Genomic DNA, 27,614 nt, shown 5'->3' on the forward strand with positions numbered 1-27,614 from the left:
CACTGAGAATATCCCATAACAACTTCCTATCTATCTTGTCGAAGGCTCCCTTAATATCCAGAAATGCTATCCATGAAGCTCTATATTGAGCTACGGATATCTCTATGCACTGAGAATATCCCATAACAACTCCCTGTATATATTGTCTTAGGCTCCCTTAATATGCAGAAATGCTATCCATGAAGCTCTATATTGAGCTACGGATATCTCTATGCACTGAGAATATCCCATAACAACTTCCTATCTATCTTGTCGAAGGCTCCCTTAATATCCAGAAATGCTATCCATGAAGCTCTATATTGAGCTACGGATATCTCTATGCACTGAGAATATCCCATAACAACTTCCTATCTATCTTGTCGAAGGCTCCCTTAATATCCAGAAATGCTATCCATGAAGCTCTATATTGAGCTACGGATATCTCTATGCACTGAGAATATCCCATAACAACTCCCTGTATATATTGTCTTAGGCTCCCTTAATATGCAGAAATGCTATCCATGAAGCTCTATATTGAGCTACGGATATCTCTATGCACTGAGAATATCCCATAACAACTTCCTATCTATCTTGTCGAAGGCTCCCTTAATATCCAGAAATGCTATCCATGAAGCTCTATATGGAGCTACGGATATCTCTATGCACTGAGAATATCCCATAACAACTCCCTGTATATATTGTCTTACGCTCCCTTAATATGCAGAAATGCTATCCATGAAGCTCTATATTGAGCTACGGATATCTCTATGCACTGAGAATATCCCATAACAACTCCCTGTATATATTGTCTTAGGCTCCCTTAATATGCAGAAATGCTATCCATGAAGCTCTATTTTGAGCTACGGATATATCTATGCACTGAGAATATCCCATAACAACTCCCTGTATATATTGTCTTAGGCTCCCTTAATATGCAGAAATGCTATCCATGAAGCTCTATATTGAGCTACGGATATCTCTATGCACTGAGAATATCCCATAACAACTCCCTGTATATATTGTCTTAGGCTCCCTTAATATGCAGAAATGCTATCCATGAAGCTCTATTTTGAGCTACGGATATCTCTATGCACTGAGAATATCCCATAACAACTCCCTGTATATATTGTCTTAGGCTCCCTTAATATGCAGAAATGCTATCCATGAAGCTCTATTTTGAGCTACGGATATCTCTATGCACTGAGAATATCCCATAACAACTCCCTGTATATATTGTCTTAGGCTCCCTTAATATGCAGAAATTCTATCCATTAAGCTCTATATTGAGCTACGGATATCTCTATGCACTGAGAATATCCCATAACAACTCCCTGTATATATTGTCTTAGGCTCCCTTAATATGCAGAAATGCTATCCATGAAGCTCTATATTGAGCTACGGATATCTCTATGCACTGAGAATATCCCATAACAACTCCCTGTATATATTGTCTTAGGCTCCCTTAATATGCAGAAATGCTATCCATGAAGCTCTATTTTGAGCTACGGATATCTCTATGCACTGAGAATATCCCATAACAACTCCCTGTATATATTGTCTTAGGCTCCCTTAATATGCAGAAATGCTATCCATTAAGCTCTATATTGAGCTACGGATATCTCTATGCACTGAGAATATCCCATAACAACTCCCTGTATATATTGTCTTAGGCTCCCTTAATATGCAGAAATGCTATCCATGAAGCTCTATATTGAGCTACGGATATCTCTATGCACTGAGAATATCCCATAACAACTCCCTGTATATATTGTCTTAGGCTCCCTTAATATGCAGAAATGCTATCCATGAAGCTCTATATTGAGCTACGGATATCTCTATGCACTGAGAATATCCCATAACAACTCCCTGTATATATTGTCTTAGGCTCCCTTAATATGCAGAAATGCTATCCATGAAGCTCTATTTTGAGCTACGGATATCTCTATGCACTGAGAATATCCCATAACAACTCCCTGTATATATTGTCTTAGGCTCCCTTAATATGCAGAAATGCTATCCATGAAGCTCTATTTTGAGCTACGGATATCTCTATGCACTGAGAATATCCCATAACAACTCCCTGTATATATTGTCTTAGGCTCCCTTAATATGCAGAAATGCTATCCATTAAGCTCTATATTGAGCTACGGATATCTCTATGCACTGAGAATATCCCATAACAACTCCCTGTATATATTGTCTTAGGCTCCCTTAATATGCAGAAATGCTATCCATGAAGCTCTATATTGAGCTACGGATATCTCTATGCACTGAGAATATCCCATAACAACTCCCTGTATATATTGTCTTAGGCTCCCTTAATATGCAGAAATGCTATCCATGAAGCTCTATTTTGAGCTACGGATATCTCTATGCACTGAGAATATCCCATAACAACTCCCTGTATATATTGTCTTAGGCTCCCTTAATATGCAGAAATGCTATCCATTAAGCTCTATATTGAGCTACGGATATCTCTATGCACTGAGAATATCCCATAACAACTCCCTGTATATATTGTCTTAGGCTCCCTTAATATGCAGAAATGCTATCCATGAAGCTCTATATTGAGCTACGGATATCTCTATGCACTGAGAATATCCCATAACAACTCCCTGTATATATTGTCTTAGGCTCCCTTAATATGCAGAAATGCTATCCATGAAGCTCTATTTTGAGCTACGGATATCTCTATGCACTGAGAATATCCCATAACAACTCCCTGTATATATTGTCTTAGGCTCCCTTAATATGCAGAAATGCTATCCATTAAGCTCTATATTGAGCTACGGATATCTCTATGCACTGAGAATATCCCATAACAACTCCCTGTATATATTGTCTTAGGCTCCCTTAATATGCAGAAATGCTATCCATGAAGCTCTATATTGAGCTACGGATATCTCTATGCACTGAGAATATCCCATAACAACTCCCTGTATATATTGTCTTAGGCTCCCTTAATATGCAGAAATGCTATCCATGAAGCTCTATTTTGAGCTACGGATATCTCTATGCACTGAGAATATCCCATAACAACTCCCTGTATATATTGTCTTAGGCTCCCTTAATATGCAGAAATGCTATCCATGAAGCTCTATTTTGAGCTACGGATATCTCTATGCACTGAGAATATCCCATAACAACTCCCTGTATATATTGTCTTAGGCTCCCTTAATATGCAGAAATTCTATCCATTAAGCTCTATATTGAGCTACGGATATCTCTATGCACTGAGAATATCCCATAACAACTCCCTGTATATATTGTCTTAGGCTCCCTTAATATGCAGAAATGCTATCCATGAAGCTCTATTTTGAGCTACGGATATCTCTATGCACTGAGAATATCCCATAACAACTCCCTGTATATATTGTCTTAGGCTCCCTTAATATGCAGAAATGCTATCCATGAAGCTCTATTTTGAGCTACGGATATCTCTATGCACTGAGAATATCCCATAACAACTCCCTGTATATATTGTCTTAGGCTCCCTTAATATGCAGAAATGCTATCCATGAAGCTCTATTTTGAGCTACGGATATCTCTATGCACTGAGAATATCCCATAACAACTCCCTGTATATATTGTCTTAGGCTCCCTTAATATGCAGAAATTCTATCCATTAAGCTCTATATTGAGCTACGGATATCTCTATGCACTGAGAATATCCCATAACAACTCCCTGTATATATTGTCTTAGGCTCCCTTAATATGCAGAAATGCTATCCATGAAGCTCTATATTGAGCTACGGATATCTCTATGCACTGAGAATATCCCATAACAACTCCCTGTATATATTGTCTTAGGCTCCCTTAATATGCAGAAATGCTATCCATGAAGCTCTATTTTGAGCTACGGATATCTCTATGCACTGAGAATATCCCATAACAACTCCCTGTATATATTGTCTTAGGCTCCCTTAATATGCAGAAATGCTATCCATTAAGCTCTATATTGAGCTACGGATATCTCTATGCACTGAGAATATCCCATAACAACTCCCTGTATATATTGTCTTAGGCTCCCTTAATATGCAGAAATGCTATCCATGAAGCTCTATATTGAGCTACGGATATCTCTATGCACTGAGAATATCCCATAACAACTCCCTGTGTATATTGTCTTAGGCTCCCTTAATATGCAGAAATGCTATCCATGAAGCTCTATTTTGAGCTACGGATATCTCTATGCACTGAGAATATCCCATAACAACTCCCTGTATATATTGTCTTAGGCTCCCTTAATATGCAAAAATGCTATCCACGAAGCTCTATTTTGAGCTACGGATATCTTTATGCGCTGAATTAGAAGAAAAAGAAAAAGTCAGTTTTGCCCAAATGGCGAAGCATCGATTGCAATAGCAAATTAGTGGACAGCTATACAAAGTGTGGATAGTAGTTTCATCGGCCGTATAAACTTGTAAACATAGGCTAACTAACTAAATTAACAAGCATGGTGCCACGCGTGCAAACATGAACACATCTCGCCCGATGACTGCGGAAAGCGAACACGCTGCAGCGAGGAAACGAGGCAGCACCAGCAGCGGGCGCATTGGCTTTCGTGCTGCCCCTCGCATCAACGTCAAGTAAGCTGCGAAAACACAGCACGGCGCGGACCCGTTGCAGATGGCTTTCAAGGTACAGTTCTCTGTCGACACATGTTGTCTATCGAGTTACATGAAACATAATTTATTTAAAATGGGGTTTGACGTGCCGAAACCACTTTCTGATTATGAGGCGCGCCGTAGTGGAGGACTCCGGAAATTTTGACTACCTGGGGTTTTTTAACGTGCACCGAAATCTAAGTACACGGGTGTTTTCGCATTTCGCCCCCATCTAAATGCGGCCGCCATGGCCGGGATTCGATCCCGCGAACTCGTGCTCAGCAGCCCAACACCATAGCCTCTGAGCAACCACGGCGGGTTACATGAAACATAATATACATGAGAACATGTTTCCGCCTTCAACAACGTCCTTAGCGTGGATGAGTCGGACAACGGCATGGGCCAGCTACCCCCTTTGACATGCCCGACCCGAACTCTTACAGCAGCGCAAGGACACCAGATGGGGCAGCAGCGGGAACAGAGCGCTGTTTCGCCCTCTGTCACCTCTGGTGTCCGTGCGCTGGTAATCCAACTTTAAAGCGTAAAGTTGTCTAGCCACAGAGGCAGGAAGCACTCAAATTTTTCAATTCCGACAGATCGTGAAATTTTTGAGCGGATATTTCTAACGTGTTCTATCCATGAAAGTTCTTCATGGATAGTGACACCAAGGAATTTGGTCGATGAGAAACGTTCAGATATATTGCCCGAAAATGTGGCGTCGAGAATATTGCTAACGCGTTTGCCTTTGTTTTTAGGCATGAAGAACGTATACTTTGTCTTCTTAACATTTAGCTGAAGCCTATTTGCACTGAGCCATATTTCTAATTCATTTAACCATGCATTCGTATTTTTGGTTATAAGACTCGCACTGTACCTGCTAAAATATTGCTGGCGTCGTCTGCATATAATACCATTTTGGATGTATTCGGAATTTTCATTATATCGTTGATGTACAAAAGAAACAGGCCTCAAGCTAGAGCCGTGCGGTACACCAGCGTCGATAGATTTGAACCGTCAAGGAAAAATAATTAATTGTGCGCATTGCAATCTGGAGGTTAAGGGACTAGGGAATAGTGACAATGGTGTTCCTTTTATAACGTAACAGGGCTATTTGCGCAGCAGGATCTGATGGTTTTTTTAGTCGAATGCCTTCTTAAAATCCAAAAGCAAGCGAAGGCTGAGGTGTTTTTTTTTTCGATATCGTTAATAATTCCACCTGTTGCGCCAATTATTGCCATTTCAGTTGACTTTCCCATTCGGGAGCCATATTGTTCTTCTGCAATAGCCTTATTCCTATGCAGAAAATCAATCAGCCTGATGTTCATAATAGCTTCAGCAATTTTAGAGAATGCAGCTTTAATATCGTCAATTCTGGTGGAGCTATGTTTTTTGGTAATGTAATATTATTTTCAATTTATCTAGTAGTTGTGAGAGCAAAAAATACTGTTTTCGCTTTATTAATTATTATAAAATGCCTAGGAATGGTGTCCTTAGCACTGAGTACTTGTAAAAAATGATCATTAAATTTGTCGGCTAACATTTCACCTGCACGCGTTGTGCTATCTAGGACAGTCTAGCTTGGAATTGTCCGGTTTGCTTTTGATTTGTTGAGGACCAGATTTATCAGCAAACATTTTCGCATAGTATTTTTCCTTCGCCTTTTTTATACCTCCCGCTAACTTATTCCTGGTTTTCTTGAACCATTTCAAGATATTTAAATCTCTATTTTTTAAATACAAGCCAAAGAGATTATTTTTAACCCGTATTTCGCAAAGTTCTCTACTGACCCAAGGCTTCTTCGCCTTTACACACATGGTGCGCCGTACCACAGGAAAAGCAGAGTTGTAGGTGCCTAACATTTTATTTAAGAAAACGTAATAAGAAATTGACAGGTAATTTTCACGGAGCACTGCAGGCCAATTTACTCGCACTGATAATTTTCGGAAATAACTGAGCGTGACATTGTATATTTTTCTCGTCGATAATCGCCCTACTTCGGGAGGCGTTTGTTGAGCGTTGGCAAAAGAAACTAGAAGTGGGAGATGATCACTTAGATCGGAAGCAAGAACACCTGAGATGACGTCCGTGTACAATTAGTCCGTGAAGCACAAATCCATGAACGTTTCAGTTTTCGCTTTAATTCTCGTGGGCATATTTATTAGTATGGTTCTTTAGACTAAATGGTTAGATACAGCAATGGAGGTCATAGCACTGGACGGACAAGTGCGAGACAAGCACGAGCGATGACGCCCATTGCTGTATTTATAACATTTTTGCAAGAAAAACTGGTGATTATATCTATTACATTCCTGCTGGTTGTACACTCAGTTTGAATGTTGAAGTCGCCAGTATAAACAAGTTTTTGCTTGCATTTACCGAGAAGTGCAGCGTTTGTTCAATAAGCAAATTGTTCACATCACATGAAGGTGGTTGGTCCACTAAGATATGCATGACCTCTCAGCTACGATGAGGCGCGGCCTCAACCCACTGCGCCATGAGCCGCGTCCTCGCAGTATCAGCGGCGGACGCACTCGCGCCAGGCGGCAAATGTGTCACACGTGACCTGGCCACGCCGCGTAGCGTCGTCCTCCGCCCTCTTGTGGACCGCCGTTCACCTCGACGCCGCTCGTTTGCATAATCATGATTATACAGATATCTGGACCGATAGCCAGGGAAGGCTAGTTTCCGGTCCAGTGTCAAAATATAACATAGAGGTCAGGTGCAGATATTGTATTCCGAGATAGATCATGATTTATAACAGACAAGAAACATCTTGAAAATACTCCTAATTAATCAATTCAAGTAAGTTAGATATGCTGGTTGTCAAGAAAAAAAGAATTTGCTGCACTGCTTGAAATTAAGTGCACTTTTAACCTCTAGGGGTAAAATGTTCCAGATTTTTGTCCCACTGAATTCAACTAACCTGTCGCCGTATACATAAGTTGAGCTTACCTTTTAAAGCATGCTAGTGCTGCGAGTTGGAAAAGGCGTTTCGAGAAATAGGAAAGTTCCCAAAATATTATTCACCGAAATTATGATCTTATGATTGCATAGTCCCTTAACCGATAACAAATGTTGTGTCTGGAAAATATTAAATGTTTCACTGGTATAAATTCAAGTGGTGATTATTTTCAGGGCTCTTTTCCGTACTTTTTGTAAAGGTTGTAAGTATGTCATGTGAGTCACGCCCCATGATTCTAAACAATAACTAATTCTGGCTATGGCAAAACACATAGTAAAGGGATTTGAGTACTTCGCGAGGGAAATATTGCTTTGCTTTAATTAGTGAGTAACAACCGTATGCGACCTTCTTGCATACATTATGCATATATGCTGCTCAATGCATATGCTGGTCAAATACGACGCCCAGATAGATATTTAAACGAATCAACTTCTTGCATGGGTCTATTATTTAACGCAATATTTATTTGACTTGTGTGAACCCTGTGTCTCCTCCATCAAGAAACTACATATTTTGTCTTATTGCTATTTAAAGTTAATTGGTTTTCTAAAAACCACGAGGAACTTATTGATAACTTGGCGATCACATGTGCTTGCAGTGCAGAGAGTGTGTCTCTTGTAAATATTAGAGCAGCTGCATACACTGGAACGTTTGCGTTCTGAAGAGCATTAAGGAGGTCATTAATGTACAACGAGAATAACACGGGACCAAGCGCAGAACCTTGTGGGACTCCGCTAGTGACTGTGCCGTATGTAAATAATAATCACCCATTACTACTATTTGTTTCCGGAAGGATAAATAGCTGGAAAAATATTCTAGGGAGTCATTTGTAACGCCATAACTTCCAAGCTTTTGCAATAGTATAGAGTGAGAAACGGTATCAAATGACTTTCTTTATATCCAAAAATATTCCTTTAATTAGTTTATTATGAGGATGTGCAAATTTATTACTTGCGAAACTATTAATTCTGCAGTTCATGTCCATCTGGAGGGAATAAAGCCATGCTGCTGCGGACAAATCACAGTGTTTTCGTTTAGAAATCGCTTCAATCTCTTGGAAATTAGTCTTTCAAAAACTGTGTTTATTACACTCAGAACAGAAATTCGCCTATAATTCTCGGGTTGGTTCAAATCTCTGGACTTGCACAAGGGAACGACTTTGGCTGTTTTAAATATATCTGGATACGAGCTGGAAGCAAACGCTAGATTGAATACATGGCATATGGGACTGCAGAGAATGTCTACATTGTCTTTTAAGATCCTAGTGGGTATACCATCATGACCAGCCGCTTTCTCTAGAGACATTTTATTTATTTATTTATTTATTTATTTATTTACACATACTGCTGCCCCTGCTGGGACTATAGCAGGAGTGGATAATACACTATTATACAAGAAAGAAATACAATAGGCAACAAAGAAAGTTTAGGCACAGTGTTGAGGGAGTACATACAAGAATTCATTTAATGGGAGAGAACGGTTGGTTCCTGGTAGCGAATTCCATGTTTCAATTGTTTTAGGGAAAAAGCTATACGTAAAAGTATTAGTGCGCGCAAACAATGGTGTCATGTTAAGCGCGTGATGTCTCCTACTAGAAGAGATTTTTGCAAAGATGATATATTCATTACTGGAGAGGCGACAAGATGAATGAATAATGCCATAAAAATTTTTTAAAGAATTAACGTGTCGCTGTTCGGCGAAAGATGTCAGGTTGAGTGAGGACATGACTGACGATGGTGAGAACTAGTGGTCATAACGTCGGTAGACAAATCTAATGGCTTTCGTTTGTACGGCCTCAACTCTGTCTATTTCGTACTGCTTGTAGGGATTCCAAACGATACTACCATGCTCAAGTATAGGGCGAGGAATAGTTTCATATAACAGTAATTTAGTGTCGCGCGGAGAATTAGACAGAGTACGACGTAAATACCCGAGTTTTTGTAGACCTTTAGTCGTAATGGAATCAATGTGCTTTGACCAGGACAGGTTAGTGGTGAACGTGAGACCAAGATATTGATATTCAGAAACGGGTTGAATTAAATTATCATTCAATCCGTAACTGAAAAGGAACGGGTTAGCTTTAATAGAGAAGGACATAACGACAGTCTTACGGAAGTTAATATTCATTTGCCATGTTTCACACCATTTAGAAAATCTGACGAATGATTCACTAAGGCGAACATGCTCAGAGGGGGATGAAATGATGTCATACAATACGCAGTCATCTGCATACATTCGAATTTTAGATGATATCTTGCGTGGCAAATCATTAATATATAGTAAGAAAAGTAGAGGTCCGAGGACCGTGCCTTGAGGGACACCTGATGACACATCCACCACCGAAGAATTGATCGAGTTAAAGCTTACGAATTGAGTGCGGTGAGACAAAAAACTTTCTATCCAGTTCACTAATTGAGGGTTGTTAAGAATGGCATTTAGTTTGGACAGTAGTTTTGAGTTAAGCACGGTATCGAAAGCTTTGGAAAAATCTATGAATATAGCGTCAATTGGAAATCCCTTATCCAGGTTAGAAGCTATGCCATGCATGAACACGACAAGTTGTGTTATGGTGCTAAAACCGCGTCTGAATCCATGTTGTTCATTAGAGAGAATGCTATTTGATTCAAGGAATTCCATAATGTGTTTGTATATTATATGCGCTAGTATTTTGCATGAATATGGTGTTAAAGATATAGGCCGGTAGTTAGAAAGATGCTGCTTACTACCTGACTTATGCAACGGAAGCACCTTAGACATCTTCCATGATGAATGATGATGATGATGTGTAGTGTTTTGTGGCGCAAGGGCCAGGTTTGGCCAAAGAGCGCCATGACAAGTGGTAAAGTTGACGATGTATTATGGAAGATGTGATTTGGCTGTAAAGTGGCCTAAATATAGTCGCTGTAAAGTGCGTAAAATCTACTTGCTATAAAATTATGGCGATGACTAATGACGTATACTATGAACAATAAAATCCATCGTAAGAGAATGACACAGAATAGAAAATATATGAGATAATAAAAATACCTGGAGCACTGTTGCCTCACCGGAGCCCTTGAAACACAAGGGCCTAGAGGCACGTGCTGTACAAAAGAGCTATCACAGCGCCATCCTCCGAAGAGAGGAGACGCTACGAACATGTGGGGCTAACAACATGCAACACAACATCTTTCAGGAAACTTAGGACTGCATTGGTGTCAAATAGCGGTTCTGGGCCGAGTAGCATTGCAGGATGAAGGGGGATCTGCTGCCAGTATGCTAAGGGAAAATGTTTCTTTCTGTCATATTCGGCTTCCCGACACTCCAGGAGGACGTGGAGGACGGTCAGCCTCTCCCCGCATCTACCGCAGGTTGGAGGCTCATTTCCAGTGAGTAAAAAGTTATGCGTGCCAAAAGTGTGTCCTATTCTTAGACGACAGAATAGGACATCTGTCCGGCGTGATTTTGTTACAGGAGGCCAGAAACCTAATTGTGGCTTTATTACATGCAGCTTATTGTTTGTTTCCAGGTCCCACAACCGTTGCCAGTAGTTTCGCAGTTTCCTTCTTAAGAAAGGTTTCAGGTCTGTGACAGGGACTGCAGCGGTAGAATTAACAGTGTGTGATGCAGTTGATGTGGCCATCTGGTCCACTAGAACGTTACCCTGGATGCCGCTATGGCCAGGCACCCAGCATATAATCACATGCTGGTTAGATACATATGCTTTACATAAGACGGAATAGAGTTCGATTATTATAGGATTTTTGTGCTTACAGAACGATATCAAAGACTTCAAAACACTAAGGGAGTCCGTATATATAACTGATTTTCTGAGTTTTGATTTCCTTATATGCTTCACGGTCGACAATATTGCGTAGGCCTCAGCCGTGAAGATACTAGTTTCGGGATGCAGTAAATCGGATTTCGAGAAGGATGGACCGATGGCTGCATATGACACCCCCTCGCGTGACTTCGATGCGTCTGTGTAAAACTCCGTGCAGGAGTGTTTGTATTGCAGTTCCCGGAAACGCATCTGGATTTCAATCTCTGGAGCGTGTTTTGTAACCTGCATGAAAGATATATTGCATTTTATCGTCTGCCACTCCCAAGGAGGTAGCAGCTTAGCTGGAGGCATTAGGCGGAGCTCGAGGAGTGGGACATGCATTTCATCACTAAGCTCCCTCACACGCAGCGAGAAAGGCTGTCTTATTGAGGGACGATTGCGAAAAAGTGTAGCATATGTCGTGTCATTAACGGTATTAAAACACGGATGTTGAGGATTTGAGTGGACTTTCAGAAAATATGCTTGGCTGATGTATGTTCTCTGCAGATGAAGTGACCACTCATTCGATTCTACATATAAGCTTTGTATGGGACTCGTTCTGAAAGCGCCAGTGGCCAGTCGGATTCCTAGATGGTGCACTGGGTCTAGCATCTTTAGTGCGCTCGGGGCGGCAGAGTGATAAATCACGGCACCATAGTCAAGTCGCGATCGAATGAGGCTTTTATAGAGATTCATTAAACACTTCCTGTCACTACCCCATGTAGTCTGGGATAGAAGTTTCATTATGTTCATTGTTTTCAGACATTTTTCTTTAAGATGTTTAATGTGAGGGACGAAAGTGAGTCTGCAGTCAAGTATAACACCTAGAAACTTGTGCTCTTTGTTTACAGGTATTTGTTGTCCGCCCAGTTCTAAGCAAGGGTCTGGGGTCATTCCTCTCTTTCTTGTAAAAAGGACACAAGAGCTTTTGTTAGGATTGATCTTAAATCCATTCCTGTCTGCCCACATTGACACTTTGTTCAGGCCATGCTGTACCTGTCTCTCACATACAGCGAGGTTACAGGATTTGAAAGCTATTTGTATGTCGTCCACGTAAACAGAATAAAAGATTGCCGGTGGTAATGAAGCGCGAAGCGTGCTCATCTTCACGATGAAGAGTGTGCAGCTGAGCACGCCTCCTTGGGGTACACCCGTTTCTTGCGTAAAAGGACGCGAAAGTACATTACCGACTTTTACCCGGAAGGTACGACTGGACAGATAGCTTTCTATTAAGTTTAGCATATTACCATGGATGCCCATTTCTGACAAGTCTCTTAGGATTCCGTAACACCACGTCGTGTCGTACGCCTTCTCCATATCAAGGAATATGGATAAGAAAAACTGTTTGTGAACAAATGCGTCTCGGATATTTGCTTCTACACGTACGAGATGGTCAGTTGTGGAGCGCCCTTCTCGGAAGCCACACTGATAAGGATCAAGCATTTTGCTCTGTTCAAGGAAATGAACGAGTCGCCGATTAATCATTTTTTTGAATACCTTACAAAGGCAACTTGTCAGGGCTATCGGGCGGTAACTTGCCACTGAGGAAGGATCTTTGCCTTGTTTCAAAACCGGGATCACAATGGCTTCCTTCCACGCGGTTGGAAGGTACCCTGCATCCCAAGTGGTGTTGAAAAGTGTGAGTAGTGTAACCTGCGTGTCATTGTGTAAGTTTTTGATCATTTCATACATGATTCTGTCAGATCCCGGTGCAGACCTCTTGCATGCGCTCAAGGCAGCTCTCAACTCGGCAATGCTAAAAGGACAGTTGTATGGTTCATTCTGTTGACATTTCCTCATGAGTGGCTTACTTTCTTCTATTTGTTTATATTTCAGAAAGGATTGCGAGTAATGGTTGGCACTTGACACGCTCTCAAAGTGCTCCCCAAGTGAGTCCGCCTGATCTTGTAGGGTATCGCCTTCTGTGTTTACCAAAGGGAGTGCATGTGCTTGTCGCCCTCTTATCCTATTGACCCTGTTCCAGGCTTTCGCCTCATCTCTGAACGAGTTAATACTCGATAGAAACTTCTGCCAACTTTCTCGTCTGGCCTGTCGGCGGGTTCGCCTACCTTCGGATTTTAGTTTTTTAAAGTTGACTAGATTCTCTGCAGTGGGAGAAGCGCATAGCAACCCCCACGCCCTGTTCTGTTTTTTACGAGCGATCCTACAGTCGTCGTTCCACCATGGGACACGCCGTTTGCAGGCCAAGCCTTTTACTTCTGATATGCATTTAAATGCGACATCTATTATGAATGCTGTAAAAAACTCGACTGCAGCGTCAATTCCTAACGAAGACAGGTCAGCCCATGGGATACTAGTTAGATATCGAAATTTCTCCCAATCAGCTGTCTCAATCTTCCACCTAGGAGCGTGTGGTGGATATTCGTTTTCTTTATGTGATCTTAGCAGTATAGGGAAGTGGTCGCTACCGTAAGGGTTGTCGGTAACTTCCCATTCAAGTTCAGGCAGTACAGACGGGGAGACTATAGTAAGATCTATTGACGAAAAGGATCGGTGTGCAAGAGAGTAATATGTGGGTTCTTTCTTATTGAGAAGGCACGCTCCGGAAGAAAAAAGGAACTGTTCAACAAGACGACCTCGCGCATCTGTACGAGAGTCACCCCACAGGCAGCTGTGCGCATTGAAATCGCCAAGAACAACATAAGGTTCTGGCAATTCGTCTATAAATGACTGAAATTCATGTTTGTTTAATTTGTAGTGTGGGGGTACGTAAAGCGAGCAAATGGTAACGAGTTTATTAAGGAAAACAGCTCGAACCGCCACTGCCTCAAGGGCCGTTCGTAGCTGTAAACGTTGGCACGCTACGCTTTTTTGAATTATAATTGCGACACCGCCCGATGATGCGAGAGCATCATCGCGATCTTTCCGAAAAGTAACATATTGTCGAAGAAAGCTTGTGTATTTTGATTTCAAGTGTGTTTCCTGTAAACACAGCACTTTTGGATTATGTTTGTGGATGAGTTCTTGCAAATCATCAAGGTTTCTAAGGAGACCTCTGATGTTCCATTGAATGATTTGTGTATCCATGTTTAAGGTAAATTGGTGCTGTGTTTAGGGAAACGGAGTGGATGCCTTATATTACAGAGCCCTTTCGAGGCCCTGTAATAGGTGTTTTGTTCTTTTTGAAGCGTTCGAGCGATTCTCGACGCTCCTTAGGCGTTTGGTGCGCCTTGGGGACAGGTGTAGTGTCCATTGCCTCGTGTGAGACGCCGGACAAGCGCTCTTGCGAGCGAGAGGTTTTCAGTGGGAGTCCCGCCTTGGAGGGCAAGACCCCTGCGCCCACCAGCCCGGAGGTCGATGGGGCTCCCAGAGGGATTTGGCTGCGCTGGCCGTTGCCAGCGCTGGAAGGGGCCTCGGAGGCTGGGGCAGCCTCGGCTGCACCCACCTTCGGGTTGGATGGTCCCTTCTCCTCGGTTGACGGAGCAGCGCTAGCTGCAACCGCCGCGGGGGCAGATGGCGTAACTGCCGACTCACTGCCTGTGGGTCGGACAGCCGCCGGAGGCCGTTGTGACGCTGCCCCCTTACGCGCCACATCGGCAAAGCTGCTCTTAGACAGGTATGACACCCGCCTACGTGCCTCCTTGAAAGATATGTTTTCTTTGACTTTGATTGTCACAATCTCTTTTTCTCTTTTCCAGGAAGGGCAGGCGCGCGAGTATGCGGCGTGCTCGCCATCACAGTTGACACAATGTGGAGTCTTCTGGCATGTTTCGGAGGAATGTTCAGTGTCACTACACTTGGCACATGTCAGCCGGCCTCGACAGTTCTGTGAACTGTGGCCGAACCTTTGGCACTTAAAGCATCTGAGAGGATTGGGCACGTATGGCCTAACACGAAGTTTGATATAACCGGCCTCGATGGACTCGGGGAGGACACTTGAACCGAAAGTTAGTATCAGGTGTTTCGTATTGATCTCTTTACCGTCTCGCCTGATCTTAATTCGCTTAACATTTATGACATTCTGTTCACTGAAGCCCTCCAAGAGTTCAGCTTCAGTGAGCTCTAGCATGTCATCGTCCGAGACAACGCCGCGGGTGGTGTTCATGGTACGGTGCGGAGTTACTGTTATTTGGGTCTCCCCAAATGAGACAAGTTTCGGCAGTTTCTCGTACAGCTTCTTATCGTGGAGCTCCAAGAGAAGATCACCACTTGTCATTCTCGACGCCTTATATCCTGTTCCAAAAACTTCAGTTAAAGACTTCGAAACAAGGAACGGTGAAATGTTACGCACTAGTTTGTCTGGGTTTTCTGAGTGGATCACATGATATCTAGGAAAGTTCTGGACTTGTCGTCCGAAAAATTGAAAGAGATCTTCGGTGCGCCCTCGTTTGTGAGGGCGATCAGGCAGTTTAGGAAAAGCGTTTTCCATGAGTACAGTAGGGTTTTCGGCCACGATGCCGACCACCCACCATGGAGCCCAACAGGGGGACGTGACAGGAGTTCCTGCTAGAGAAACCCTGCCAACGCCAGCCGTACATCGCTGCTATAACCAAATACAGCATAACCAAGGCTGGCTAGCTACACAAGGTTAACCCTTGCCGCCGGGAAACTAGGAAGTGAGGAGAAGTGATGAGAAGACAGGAAAGATGAAAAAGGCGAGAGAGAAAGACGAAGATTGGAGAGGAGGACAGGAAAAGGCGACTGCCGATTTCCCCCGGGTGGGTCAGTCCGGGGGTGCCGTCTACGTGAAGCAGAGGCCAAAGGGGTGTGTTGCCGCCGCCGAGGGGCCGTAAAGGTCCAAACACCCGACATTGGCTCAACCCCCAGGATCCCCTTTTCCCCGGACACGGCTAAGCCGCGAACGGCTACACGCGGGAGGGTCCAACCCTCGTGTGCTCGGGTCCGTGGTGTCGCAACACACCAAACGCCTGCTGACGCAGACGCCCCTGCGGGGCTTCCATGATGAAGGTACTATGCCGGAAGTTAGTGATTTATTGAAGATAAGAGTAAGGTATCGTGAAGTCCATAAGGCATACCGAACGAGAAACGAATTCGTGATTCCATCAGGCCCTTCACTTTTCTTTGTATCAAGATTTAGTATGATGTTTAAGACACCTTCTCTGCTAACTAAGATATCATTAATGGGGCAAGTCGGATGAATGTTTGGAAAAGGAGGAACAATATGATTATCGCAAGTAAAAACTGGCTTAACGTATGCGTTGAAGGCGTTGGAGATTAATAGTGAATCACTAGTCATTTCGTTCTTCACACATAAGGATGTACAAGAGCTGTCACGAGGAAAAACGGATCCCCAGAATTTATGCGGGTTACTTTTCAACAGCAGCGGTAGCTGCACGCTATAAAAAAAATATTTGGCTGATTTGGTTTTTGTACAAAGATCCTCCTTCGCCTTAGCTAACCTAGCAGTGTGTACGGGGATATGGGAGTCCTTCAAGCGTCTAAGCCTGCGAACACGACGTGAAAGATGTAGTATATCTCTGTTCATCCAAGGGATTTCAGTATTTTTCTTTTTTGTTTTGATGGGAATGAAGTGTTCGATACATGACATGACAATATTTTCAAAATATGTCACGAGAACATTCACGTCACTTGATATGCTGAGTGTTTCAAAGGTGTTGGAGGCATCAGCCGATGTATCTAAAATACAGGTGTCGTCAGCGTGATTGAAATCGCGAAATGTAGTAAGAACGAAGGATGGTTTAGGAACAATGCACGGAAGGGAAACAAAAACAGCCTTATGATGAGAAATGCCTTCTACCACTTCACAAGTGCAATCATTGGCGGTGAGGTTCGAGCTAAGAAAGACCAAGTCCAAAAAAAGCATTCTGCCTGGTAGGCTCGCAAACGATCTGAGTAAACCCCAAATTCAGGCTAAAATTCAAAAGTTCCTTATCGAAAGAGCCATCATGACCGCATGTCGATAGAGAGGGCCAATGAATGCCAGGTGCATTGAAATCGCCCAGACAAATAAAGTTGGAAGGACCTAGGTTGTGCATGTGCATGAACGTTTCGATTGCTTGAAGCGAGTCCACCGTTGTTCCCGGGGGGCGATAGAAAGCGTCGATTACAAAATGCGTTTTTTCCAAGTAAAGTTTGCACCAGGCCGACTCCGTATTAAGAGGAGCCGGAAGAACGGAAAACCTAAGATGAGACCGAAGCAGAAGGGCGACGCCGCCCCCCTTGCTGTTCTGTCTGTCCGTCCGAATTGCGATATAGTCCGGTGAAGTGAATTCCGAGTAAAAAAATCCCATTGTGTAGCCACGTTTCCGTGATAGTAACAACGTGAGGACAGTACGAGTCAATAAGAGATAAGAAGGCAGGAAATTGATTGGTGATACTTCGTGCATTAAAATTGAGTAAACGAAGGCAACCAAGCGATGTGGGGGCTGGTCAAAGATGCGATGACGGTGATACAGTATGGCTGCCGGCATCGGCACAGTTGTTAACTAAAGGCACAGATGAGGAGCGAAAAGAATTACTGGAAGATTTCACCATTGAGTTAGACAAGTGATACCAGTGATAGCGAATCTTGTTATAGAGACATGATCATAGCGCATTTTTACAACAAAACCTTTGTCGCGAAATGAACCGGAGGCCTCCCCGAGCTTTTTGCGAATATATCTCACATTTGAAGACAGGTCATCGGTGAAGCGCAGATCGGAATTTACGAGTTTAGTGGCATTTTTGAAGATCTGAAGCTTTTCCTGGAAACTCAAGATCTTCATTATTACCGGGCGCCGGTGGCCTTCCCGAGGCCGACCAATCCTGTGACACCGTTCAATGGACGGACATTGCATCATCAATGTCTCAGAAAACAGCCGTGAAACATTAGCTAATAATGTTTCGTGAGTTTCGCCAGTCGGTTCATCAAGACCGTGTAGAATTATATTGTTGCGACGGGACCTGTTGCGGCGTTGCTGTCACCTTGGCCACTGAAGAAAGCGGCCAGCGGTGCTGCTCTTATAGTCGCAGGCGCTGACGTTGTTGCAAGTTCATGAGTTATTTTTTCTAGGTGAAATTCGTTGTCAACTATTTTGGGAATGGCAGGTGCGGGCTTACAGGATAAAAACTGATTAGCTACATTCATTCCAATGTTAGCAAAATAATAATTAAAATTATTAGGTACTTGCGTCGATGGTTTATCAGGTTGAATGCTCTGTATTTTCCTTTTGCCTATAACTTTTTTATGATTTCCCATATCCTTTTCGTATCACCGCTCTCGTTCTTAATATGTTAGTATTGTACTGCTTTGTCGATTTTCTAATCATTCTAACTGATCCATTTCTAAACTATCTAAAGCTCTCTCTGTAATATGAATCGGATTTATTGCGTTTCCATTTACGGTAAAAGGAATATTTCTGTTTTAATATCTCCAGTACAAAATTGCTTATCCAAGGGCACACTGGTCGCTCGTAATTGTGGTGCGCATATATCCTTGTAGACAGCTTAATGGCATTGCAAATACATTAAATAAGTCTTTCACACTGAGTATCCACATCACACAAACAAAATACTTTCTGAAAGTCTACGCATTTTCGTAATTGTCGTACTTCTGCAAAGTTTATACAAGCAGATCTTCTATCCCGTGTATTAGACATAGAGGACATGTATTTACGAGGTGAGAAGAGAAAAGTGGGGTTCTAATTTGCAATGATAACATAGCGAATACGTGCTCATTCGCTAAATTGAGAACCACAAAAGATGTGATCAATAAGAGACTCGCAGTGGTTTGTAATAGGTGTCGGGGAAGAAATTACATTTTTTAGATTGAGTGATTCAAGTGAATCAAGTCAATTGAAATCTCCGCAAACGACTATAGTGTCATCTGAGGAAATAAGGGGTACGATTATTGTTTCCATGCTTCTAAAAAAATCGTTCATGTTTGAAGAAGGAGGCTGGAACCCCACTAGTGTGGCACCGCATTTCAACTGAACAAATCTAATTTCAGTATCTAATTGACAGATTGAGCTTTCTGGGAGAGTAACATGCTTAATGTTACTCTTACTTATTTGTGGACACTCTTACTTATTTGGGTTATTTATTCGTAGACACGGAAACCAAGCCGTGACGATGTCACCTAAAGTACCACTACTTGTGCAGGTTTTGGCGGGATGCCTTGCTTTGTCGACCGGCTCTTCGGCGTTTTGCACGGACCAGTTTGGACACCTACGTCACACCATTGCTACATCGCACAAGCTCGGCACGGGCATCGATGGTGACGAGATTTTCAACAAGCAGGTATATCTGTCCCTGCATGACGAGCATCATCTGTGCTGCGCGCAACTACGTGGCATGACGACATCCTCAATCCTGACCGCCAGCGCCACGCCACTGCCTATAAAAGGGACGCCTATTGCTTTGAGCGGCAGTGGACACGGCAACCAAGCCGTGACGATGTCTCCTAATGTACCCCTATTTGCGCACGTTTTGGCTGGATGCCTTGCTTTGTCAACCGGCTCTTCGGCGCTTTGCACGGACCAGTTTGGACACCTACGTCACACCGTTGCTACATCGCACAAGCTCGGCACGGGCATCGATGGTGGCGATATCTTCAATAAGCCGGTATCACCGTTCCTGTATGACGAGCATCATCTGTGCTGCGCGCAACTACGTGGCATGACGACATCATCAATCCTCACCGCCAGCGCCACGCCACTGCCTATAAAAGGGACGCCTATTGCTTTGAGCGGCAGTGGACACGGCAACCAAGCCGTGACGATGTCTCCTAATGTACCCCTACTTGTGCAGGTTTTGGCGGGATGCCTTGCTTTGTGTAGCGGCTCTTCGGCGCTTTGCACGGACCAGTTTGCACACCTATGTGGCACCGTTGCTACATCGCACAAGCTCAGCACGGGCATCGATGGTGGCGATATCTTCAATAAGCCGGAATAAAGGGAAAATCAGACATCCACCCGTTCGTAGCAATTGCTACAAAAGAAACCCATACGGGTTCCTCGAAAGAAAAGCCTCAGAGTTGAAGAAAAATTCGTCCTGGTCCGGGACTCGAACCCGGGACCACCACCTTTGCGGGGCAGCCGCTCTACCATCTGAGCTAACCAGGCGGCTAGCAGATTGCAGGGCGAAGTCGAATTTGCCGGCAACACACGTAGCAAAGGCAAGAGTTTGACGTAGTAGTTTTGCGGAAAGGCGCAAGGTGGAGAGAAGTAACGAATAAAGGGAAAATCAGACATCCACCCGTTCGTAGCAATTGCTACAAAGTAAACCCATACGGGTTCCTCGAAAGAAAAGCCTCAGAGTTGAAGAAAAATTCGTCCTGGTCCGGGACTCGAAAAGGCGGTGGTCCCGGGTTCGAGTCCCCGACCAGGACGAATTTTTCTTCAACTCTGAGGCTTTTCTTTCGAGGAAGCCGTATGGGTTTCCTTTGTAGCAATTGCTACGAACGGGTGGATGTCTGATTTTCCCTTTATTCATTACTTCTCTCCACCTTGCGTGTTTCCGCAAAACTACTACGTCAAATTCAATAAGCCGGTATCACCGTTCCTGCATGACGAGCACCCTCTCTGCTGCGTACAACCACGTGGCATGACGACATCATCAATCCATACCGCCAGCACCACGCCAGTGCCTATAAAGGGGACGCGTATTGCTTCGAGCGGCAATGGACACGGCAACCATGCCATGACGATGTCACTAATGTACCCCTACTTGTGCAGGTTTTGGCGGGATGCCTTGCTTTGTCGACCGGCTTTTCGGCGCTTTGCACGGACCAGTTTGGACACCTACGTCACACCGTTGCTACATCGCACAAGCTCGGCACGGGCATCGATAGTGGCGATATCTTCAATAAGCCGGTATCACCGTTCCTGTATGACGAGCATCATCTGTGCTGCGCGCAACTACGTGGCATGACGACATCATCGATCCACACCGCCAGCGCCACGCCAGTGTGTATAAGTGTGACGCCGATTGCTTAGAGCGGCAGTGGTCACGGCAACGAAGCCGTGACCATGTCACCTAATGTACCCCTACTTGTGCATGTTGGTGGCTGGAAATTTGGTTATCGTAGTGACGATCCTTGCTTTATTGTGTTCTCTTGTCCACAGACAATTTTAAACTGCACAAGTGAATGTTTTGCGCTAGCAGGTCTGTTGCTTTCATTGCCAGCGGATGTAGAGGTAAACCCTGGACCTATTATGGATTCAATGTTTCAGGAACTATTAGAAATGCAAAAAACAATCCTGTCTAATATTTTGCAAATACAAGCGAAGCAGGCCTCATGCGAGTCTACTATGATTCAAGTACAGAACAGATTACTAACTATTGAGAAGAAATTAGAGTGCATAGATAAAGTGGATGGCAGACTGCAAAAACTTGAGAATGCAATTGATAGGAGCGATATTGAAGTGAGCGCACTGTGTAGACAGGTTGACGACTTAGAAAACCGCTGGAGACGAAATAACATTATTATTAGAGGAATAAAAGAAGGCCCCGAGAATGAAGACCACCTACTGAGAAAAATAAATGGCGACATATTTGGGTCCATTCTTAATCAGAAACTGAAATCTATAGAAAGGATACATAGACTGGGAAAGAAATTTCTTGGCAAGAATCGCCCTGTAATCATTCTAGTTTCAGATTACCGGGACAAAGTAAAAATATTGAAGAATTGTTTCAAGCTAAAGGGCACTCGTATTAACATTAGTGAGGACTACTCTAAACGAGTTACTGAAATACGGAGAAATTTGTGGATCTCAACTCTAGAAGAAAGAAAGAAAGGAGTGAAATAAGACTGGTTTATGACAAAGTGCTGATGAACAATGCTCTATACATCTGGAATGAACATTCCAGCAAAAGGTCAGGTGCAAAGCATCTGCTAAGCCCAAGCACCAATGACCTGTTAGACCCAAACAAGTTGACTAAAATTATAATCCTAAATGCTCAAAGCGTGTTCAATAAAAGCAATTTAATTGAAAGTTTAAGCCTGGAACAAAATCCTGACATATTCGCCATCACCGAGACATGGTTACAAAGTGATTTACACGATGTGGAAGTTACACCACCAGGTTACGTCTTAATAAGGAAAGATCGAGACGGGAGAGGTGGCGGGGTAGCACTTATGATTAAAAGAAACATAGGGTTTCAAATTTTACCAGGTCCTGATGCCATTTAGGCGGTATGGGTTAATATTCGATATAAATGATCTCCCTCTGTACATTGGAGTTATGTACAGATCCCCTTGTTCTCCTGTTACGACTCTGACCGACTTAATATGTTTTATGGATTCTAATATGCGCCATAACGACAAAATAATTTTGCTGGGTGATTTCAACTGATGGGATTCACATGAAATTACAGGAACCGAAGTAGCACATTGTGAACATCTTGTAGACCTTGCATTTTGTTTTAACCTATGCCAAATTGTGTAAGAATACACACGTGTTTTTAAGACTGCTTTCTCTATTCTCGACCTTGTATTTGTATCATCGCCCCTGGAAGCAAACGTTAACTCTTGTGATGTAATTGAGGGTATCTCTGATCTTAAGATGGCTATCTTTTCCTTAGATATGGCACCCGCCAAGTTGCATAATGATTACAAAAATGCAGTTTTGAATTTTGAGGCTGCCGAAGGCTTCTGTTTTAGAAATGTTTGAAAACTCCTTCGATACATTTGTTCTCCAGCAAAAATCAAATTCAGCTACGGATAGACTATAGGATTATTTCTCGCAGGTGGTCACTGAATGCATTCAAATGTTTATTCCAACACGCTAAAAAAGATAGCAAAGAAAAATCCTTGGGTAACACGTGAAGTGATCTATGCCAAATGGCAACTGAAACTTAAACGTAAAGCAGACTCAAAGAAACCTTGCCCTGAGGGGAAGAGGACCATTCACATTATGAGCACGGAATTGAGGCCTCTTGTTAAGAAATCCAAAGATAATTTTTATAATGTTAAGTTAAAGAATTTCTTACACGAAGCACCAGAAAAATTCTGGAGATACGTGAACCCAAATACACAAACCAGTCTTAATGCCGAGAAAGAAGACCTACAAGCATGTGCTGAAACTTTTAATGCTTTTTTTTTCGTCAGTGTTCACCCACGATGATAGACAAGTACCGACTTTTAATGAGGTTTCTGACACACCTACCATAGAAGAAATGGCGATAAGTGAAGAAGGGGTATTGAACCTGCTCCTTAAAATCGACAAAAAGAAATGCGCAGGACCTAATGGAGTACCAAATGAATTTCTATATAGGTACGCAGTTTGGATTTCGAAATATTTAACAATTATTTTCCACTCCTCAATAACCAGTGGTTGCTTTCGCAATGCTTGGAACGGCGCTAAGATCACACCGATACACAAAGGTGGTAGTACTAACGACTGCAAAAATTTCCGTCCCATTTCATTTACAAATACTTGTTCCAAGCTTCCCGAGCATATTGTCTCCTTTGGCATATCTAGATATTCACAACATAATCTACCCTCAGCAACATGGATTTCGAAAAGGCCTATCCACGACTACTCAGCTCGTTGAGCTTGTTCACGATCTCGCCTCTCAAATAAACTCCCGGGGTCAGGTTGATATAATATTTTTGGATTTCGCGAAAGCGCTCGGTAAGGTGCCCCATGCTAAACTGTTGTTAAAAATAAATACTATCTTTAAAAACCCAAACATAACGCAATGGTTTTCCTCCTATTTCTCCAATCGCAAGCCAGTACGTTCAAGCCAATACTAAAAAGTCTACATTTACTAACGTTATTTCTGGAGTTGCCCAAGGTAGTGTCTTGGGACCATTGCTGATTTCGTTTTTTATCAACGATTTACCTAAATATATTACGGTCCCTATAAGGTTTTCGCAGATCATTGCGTAATTTATAATCCAATTAAATCTCCTTATGATCAATCAGAACTAAATGCAAACCTCCAGAAAATTAATAACTGGTGCATTACTTGACAGATGCATCTAAATGCAGCAAAATCTGTTGCAATGAGCGTTTTCAGGAAAAAAAGCATCCTAGAATGGACGTACTCCATAGGTGATCACGAGCTTGCCAGAGTCGAAGTGCACAAATACTTTGGTTTATGGATGACGTCAGATATGCGATAGAGTTTACATATCGACTCCGTTTGTGCTAAGGCCAACAAAGCGCTGTAGAGATTTGAGAGAAATCTGCCCATCGCCAGGCCAGAAATCAAATGTTTGGCTTGCAAGGCACTCGTACAGCCAATCATGAAGTACGCAAAGGTGGTGTGAGATCCGTATACAAAAAGTACTTGCAGTAAGCTAGACAGAATACAAAGACTGGCTTCACGTTTCATTTTTAACAAATACCAGCGTTTGCACTCGCCAACTCAACTTTGTAAACAAGCTCACCTTCAATCACTATAGAACAAAGGACGGAGTATGAAAGGCTTAAATTACTCTTTCTAATAAATAAAGATCAAGTAAAAATTGACAGATCAAAGTACATAGAAATAAACACTGGGGAAACATCAAGACACCGGAATAACATGTACATTCCTCCTCCGAGACACCACAACGATTGCTTTAAGTACAGTTTTTTTCCGCGGCTGATAAATGAGTGGAACAGGCTGCCAAATTCAACTGTTTCATCTGAATGTGTACCTTGTTTCGTTAAAAAACTTAATGGCTTACTCTTTAAAGATGTGTAGTGTATTTTATGCATTGTTTTCTGTGCTCCAGTGTAAAGAGCTATGGCTATCCTTTCTCAATCATTGTTGTGTGTTTATAGTTGTTTGTATAAGGAGTGCTTATTTTGGAGTACGTATGCTCCAGTCTACCCCTATTATAGGCCAGATGAGGCTGTCAGTATGATAAAATGAAATGAAAATGAAATAATAAATAGTGCCACTCCTCCACCTCGGGTTGTCCCCAGTCTTGGTTGCAACACTGTGTCATATTCCGGTAGCTGGACTGTTTCACCTGCTTTTAGCCATGTTTCTGTTATAGCTATAATGTCACAAGTAAGCGTATGCTTCGATAAGTGTGCTGATAGGCTTTGAAAATGTTATTCCAGTACTGCGTAAGTTACAGTGCAAAAGTTAAAAGTGATGTTGTTTACGATGTAGGTCTTGAAGTTTGTCAAGGTTATAAGCCATTAAAACTAAATAACGTTGTTACCAGGGGTGCCGATTCCAAGTGTTTATGCAATCTGAGCAAAATCTTCGGTGCTTGTAATGCCGACCACACGTGAGTTTTCAGATTTCCTCATCAGAATTTTTTCGTCCAATACCCATATGAATTGCCAGCCTTTTTTCGTTTTGCTTTCAGTGCAAGCTCCGAAAGAACTTTACTTGCTTGGCACAAATGTTGATTTATAAACTGACAATCAGAACCCATGGGACCCGTGCTGATTCTTTGTTTTCTTTTTTGCCTTTTTCAGAATTTTGCCCCTAATATTTCGAGAAGCGAGATTGACAATGATGTTTGGTGCAGTTGTATTATTTTTGTTGGAACACGGTGTATCACATCAATGTCAGAGTCTAATTTTAACGTTCAAGCAGGTTAAAATGGTTTGCATTGTGGTACCAAGGTTCACACGTGAAATTTGGCCAGCTTGGATATCTGTCCACAAATCCGCATCGTTGTTGTCACTTGAGGCTGTGGGCTTCGCTGACAATAGGCAAGTTGACAAGGGCTCGCATCAAATTGTGTAGACCCTGTCGCTCAAATAATAACTGATCTGACAAGTTCGTTGCACACCTGCCTGGTAAAACGGACCTTCGGATGTGTCGCCCGCTGCGCTTCTGCTGTCCAAGGCGTTGCAAGGGCATGCGCTCCTGTGTTGTAGCAGGCAACGAGAAGCCACGTACAGTACATCTAGATTAGCGAGAAATTAGCCGACGCAATATTAGAACACGAGCTACTGAAAACTGTTTTCTCGCTAGACGGCGCGTTATGTCGCCGCTGATGAGAGGAAACCAAGCTTCCGGACTGGCTACTCGCCAAAGGGGGCACCTTGCAGTTACGGGTACGCATGCTGACCGATGCGTCACCCGGGAAAGATATTGCAATCCTGCGAAGGCTCTCAAGGGATACGGCGATTTGTTGTTAGAGAGCTGTCCAAGTGTTCGGTAAAAAATACATCCTGAACGTTCTTGCATATTTTCTTGTCAAGTGCAGCTGGCGCTGCTCCCATATATTTCAGCATGAAAAAATATTGCTGCTGCTAAACGGGACTGGCGTGCTTCATGTCCTGTAATAAAGCTTCCCGTTCTTCAACGGGGTAATGTAGCGTATGACACAAATTGACACTCTTTCAACGTCATTCTGTTCGTAATACTTTTATACCCACTGCAAAATACATTTCGAGTATGGTCGCGCTTCGCGAGTCTCACGGTGTGCCGTTACCGAGATCATTCTCGATGGCAGTTTCGAAGAATTATTTAAATGCGTAAGCATTCTTTGGCATGAAGTGCCTTGTATCTGCAGAGAAATGCCTAATTTCACAATACATTTATTCGATATAATTTTCTGAATGTAGGTTATTGGGGGTAGCCTTATAGCGATAAGGAACAACGAAAAAAAAAACATTGACGAGAGACAATACTTGTAGGAAAACGTAGGGCACCATAGAAAATGCATAGAAAAGCTTATAGTAGGGGTGGGCCAACTGAAATTTTGGGTTCATCCAACTTGAAATTTGGGGGTGGCGGAACTTGGAATTTGGGGGTGGGCCAACTTCAAATTGGGAGGTGGCCGAACTGGAAATTTTCTGGTGGTGCACTTGAAATTTCGAGGTGGGCCAACGTAAATTTGTGGGTAGACGAACTTGAAATTCGGGGGTAGGCCAAATTGAACTTTGGCGGTGGGCCAAACAAAGTTTTGGGGTATGCTTACGCATACTTAGACAACTCCACTGGAACTTCTGAAGACTTTTTGTATTGTTTATTGCGACAGTTATCACATGGACACTCTGGGCGCATTTCTGACGCCGCTGTGACGCTCCGCATAAAGCCCGAGGGCGGTGACGTGTTCGTGCGATGTGTTCACGTTTGCCTGTGTGCGCTGACAGCATGTTTGTTAATCTAGTTAGTAAGCGAGCGTTTGCAAGTTTACACGGCTGATAGGACTACTATCCTTATAATTATGGCTGTCTACGAATTTGTTATGGCAGACGATGCTTAGCTTTAAACTGCGACTTGTTTCTACATTAAACGCTCTTTTGATGAAGGTGCAGTACAAGTCAACGAGAAAAAGAGACGTTTCAGAGTCCGTACGGGTTTCTTCATCGCAGATGGTCAGCGCTCTTTTATCGAGCGCTTTATGTATACTCAATATCATACACAATAATTCATA

The 27,614-nt window shown here is 42.9% G+C and overlaps 1 protein-coding gene, 1 non-coding gene and 1 pseudogene across 3 annotated transcripts in view; 1 reads left to right on the top strand and 2 right to left on the bottom strand.

The window, feature by feature from the left end:
• LOC126545730 (uncharacterized) overlaps positions 1-27,614 on the bottom strand; it is a 984,485-nt gene that overhangs the window by 16,492 nt on the left and 940,379 nt on the right. The window lies entirely within an intron of this gene.
• On the top strand, positions 19,403-27,258 carry LOC140215264 (uncharacterized; annotated as a pseudogene).
• Positions 20,320-20,394, bottom strand: TRNAC-GCA (transfer RNA cysteine (anticodon GCA)). Its single transcript has one exon. It is a non-coding gene; the product is annotated as a tRNA-Cys (tRNA).

This window comes from Dermacentor andersoni, chromosome 1 (assembly GCF_023375885.2).
Source record: "Dermacentor andersoni chromosome 1, qqDerAnde1_hic_scaffold, whole genome shotgun sequence".
In the NCBI taxonomy this organism is placed as follows: domain Eukaryota; kingdom Metazoa; phylum Arthropoda; class Arachnida; order Ixodida; family Ixodidae; genus Dermacentor; species Dermacentor andersoni.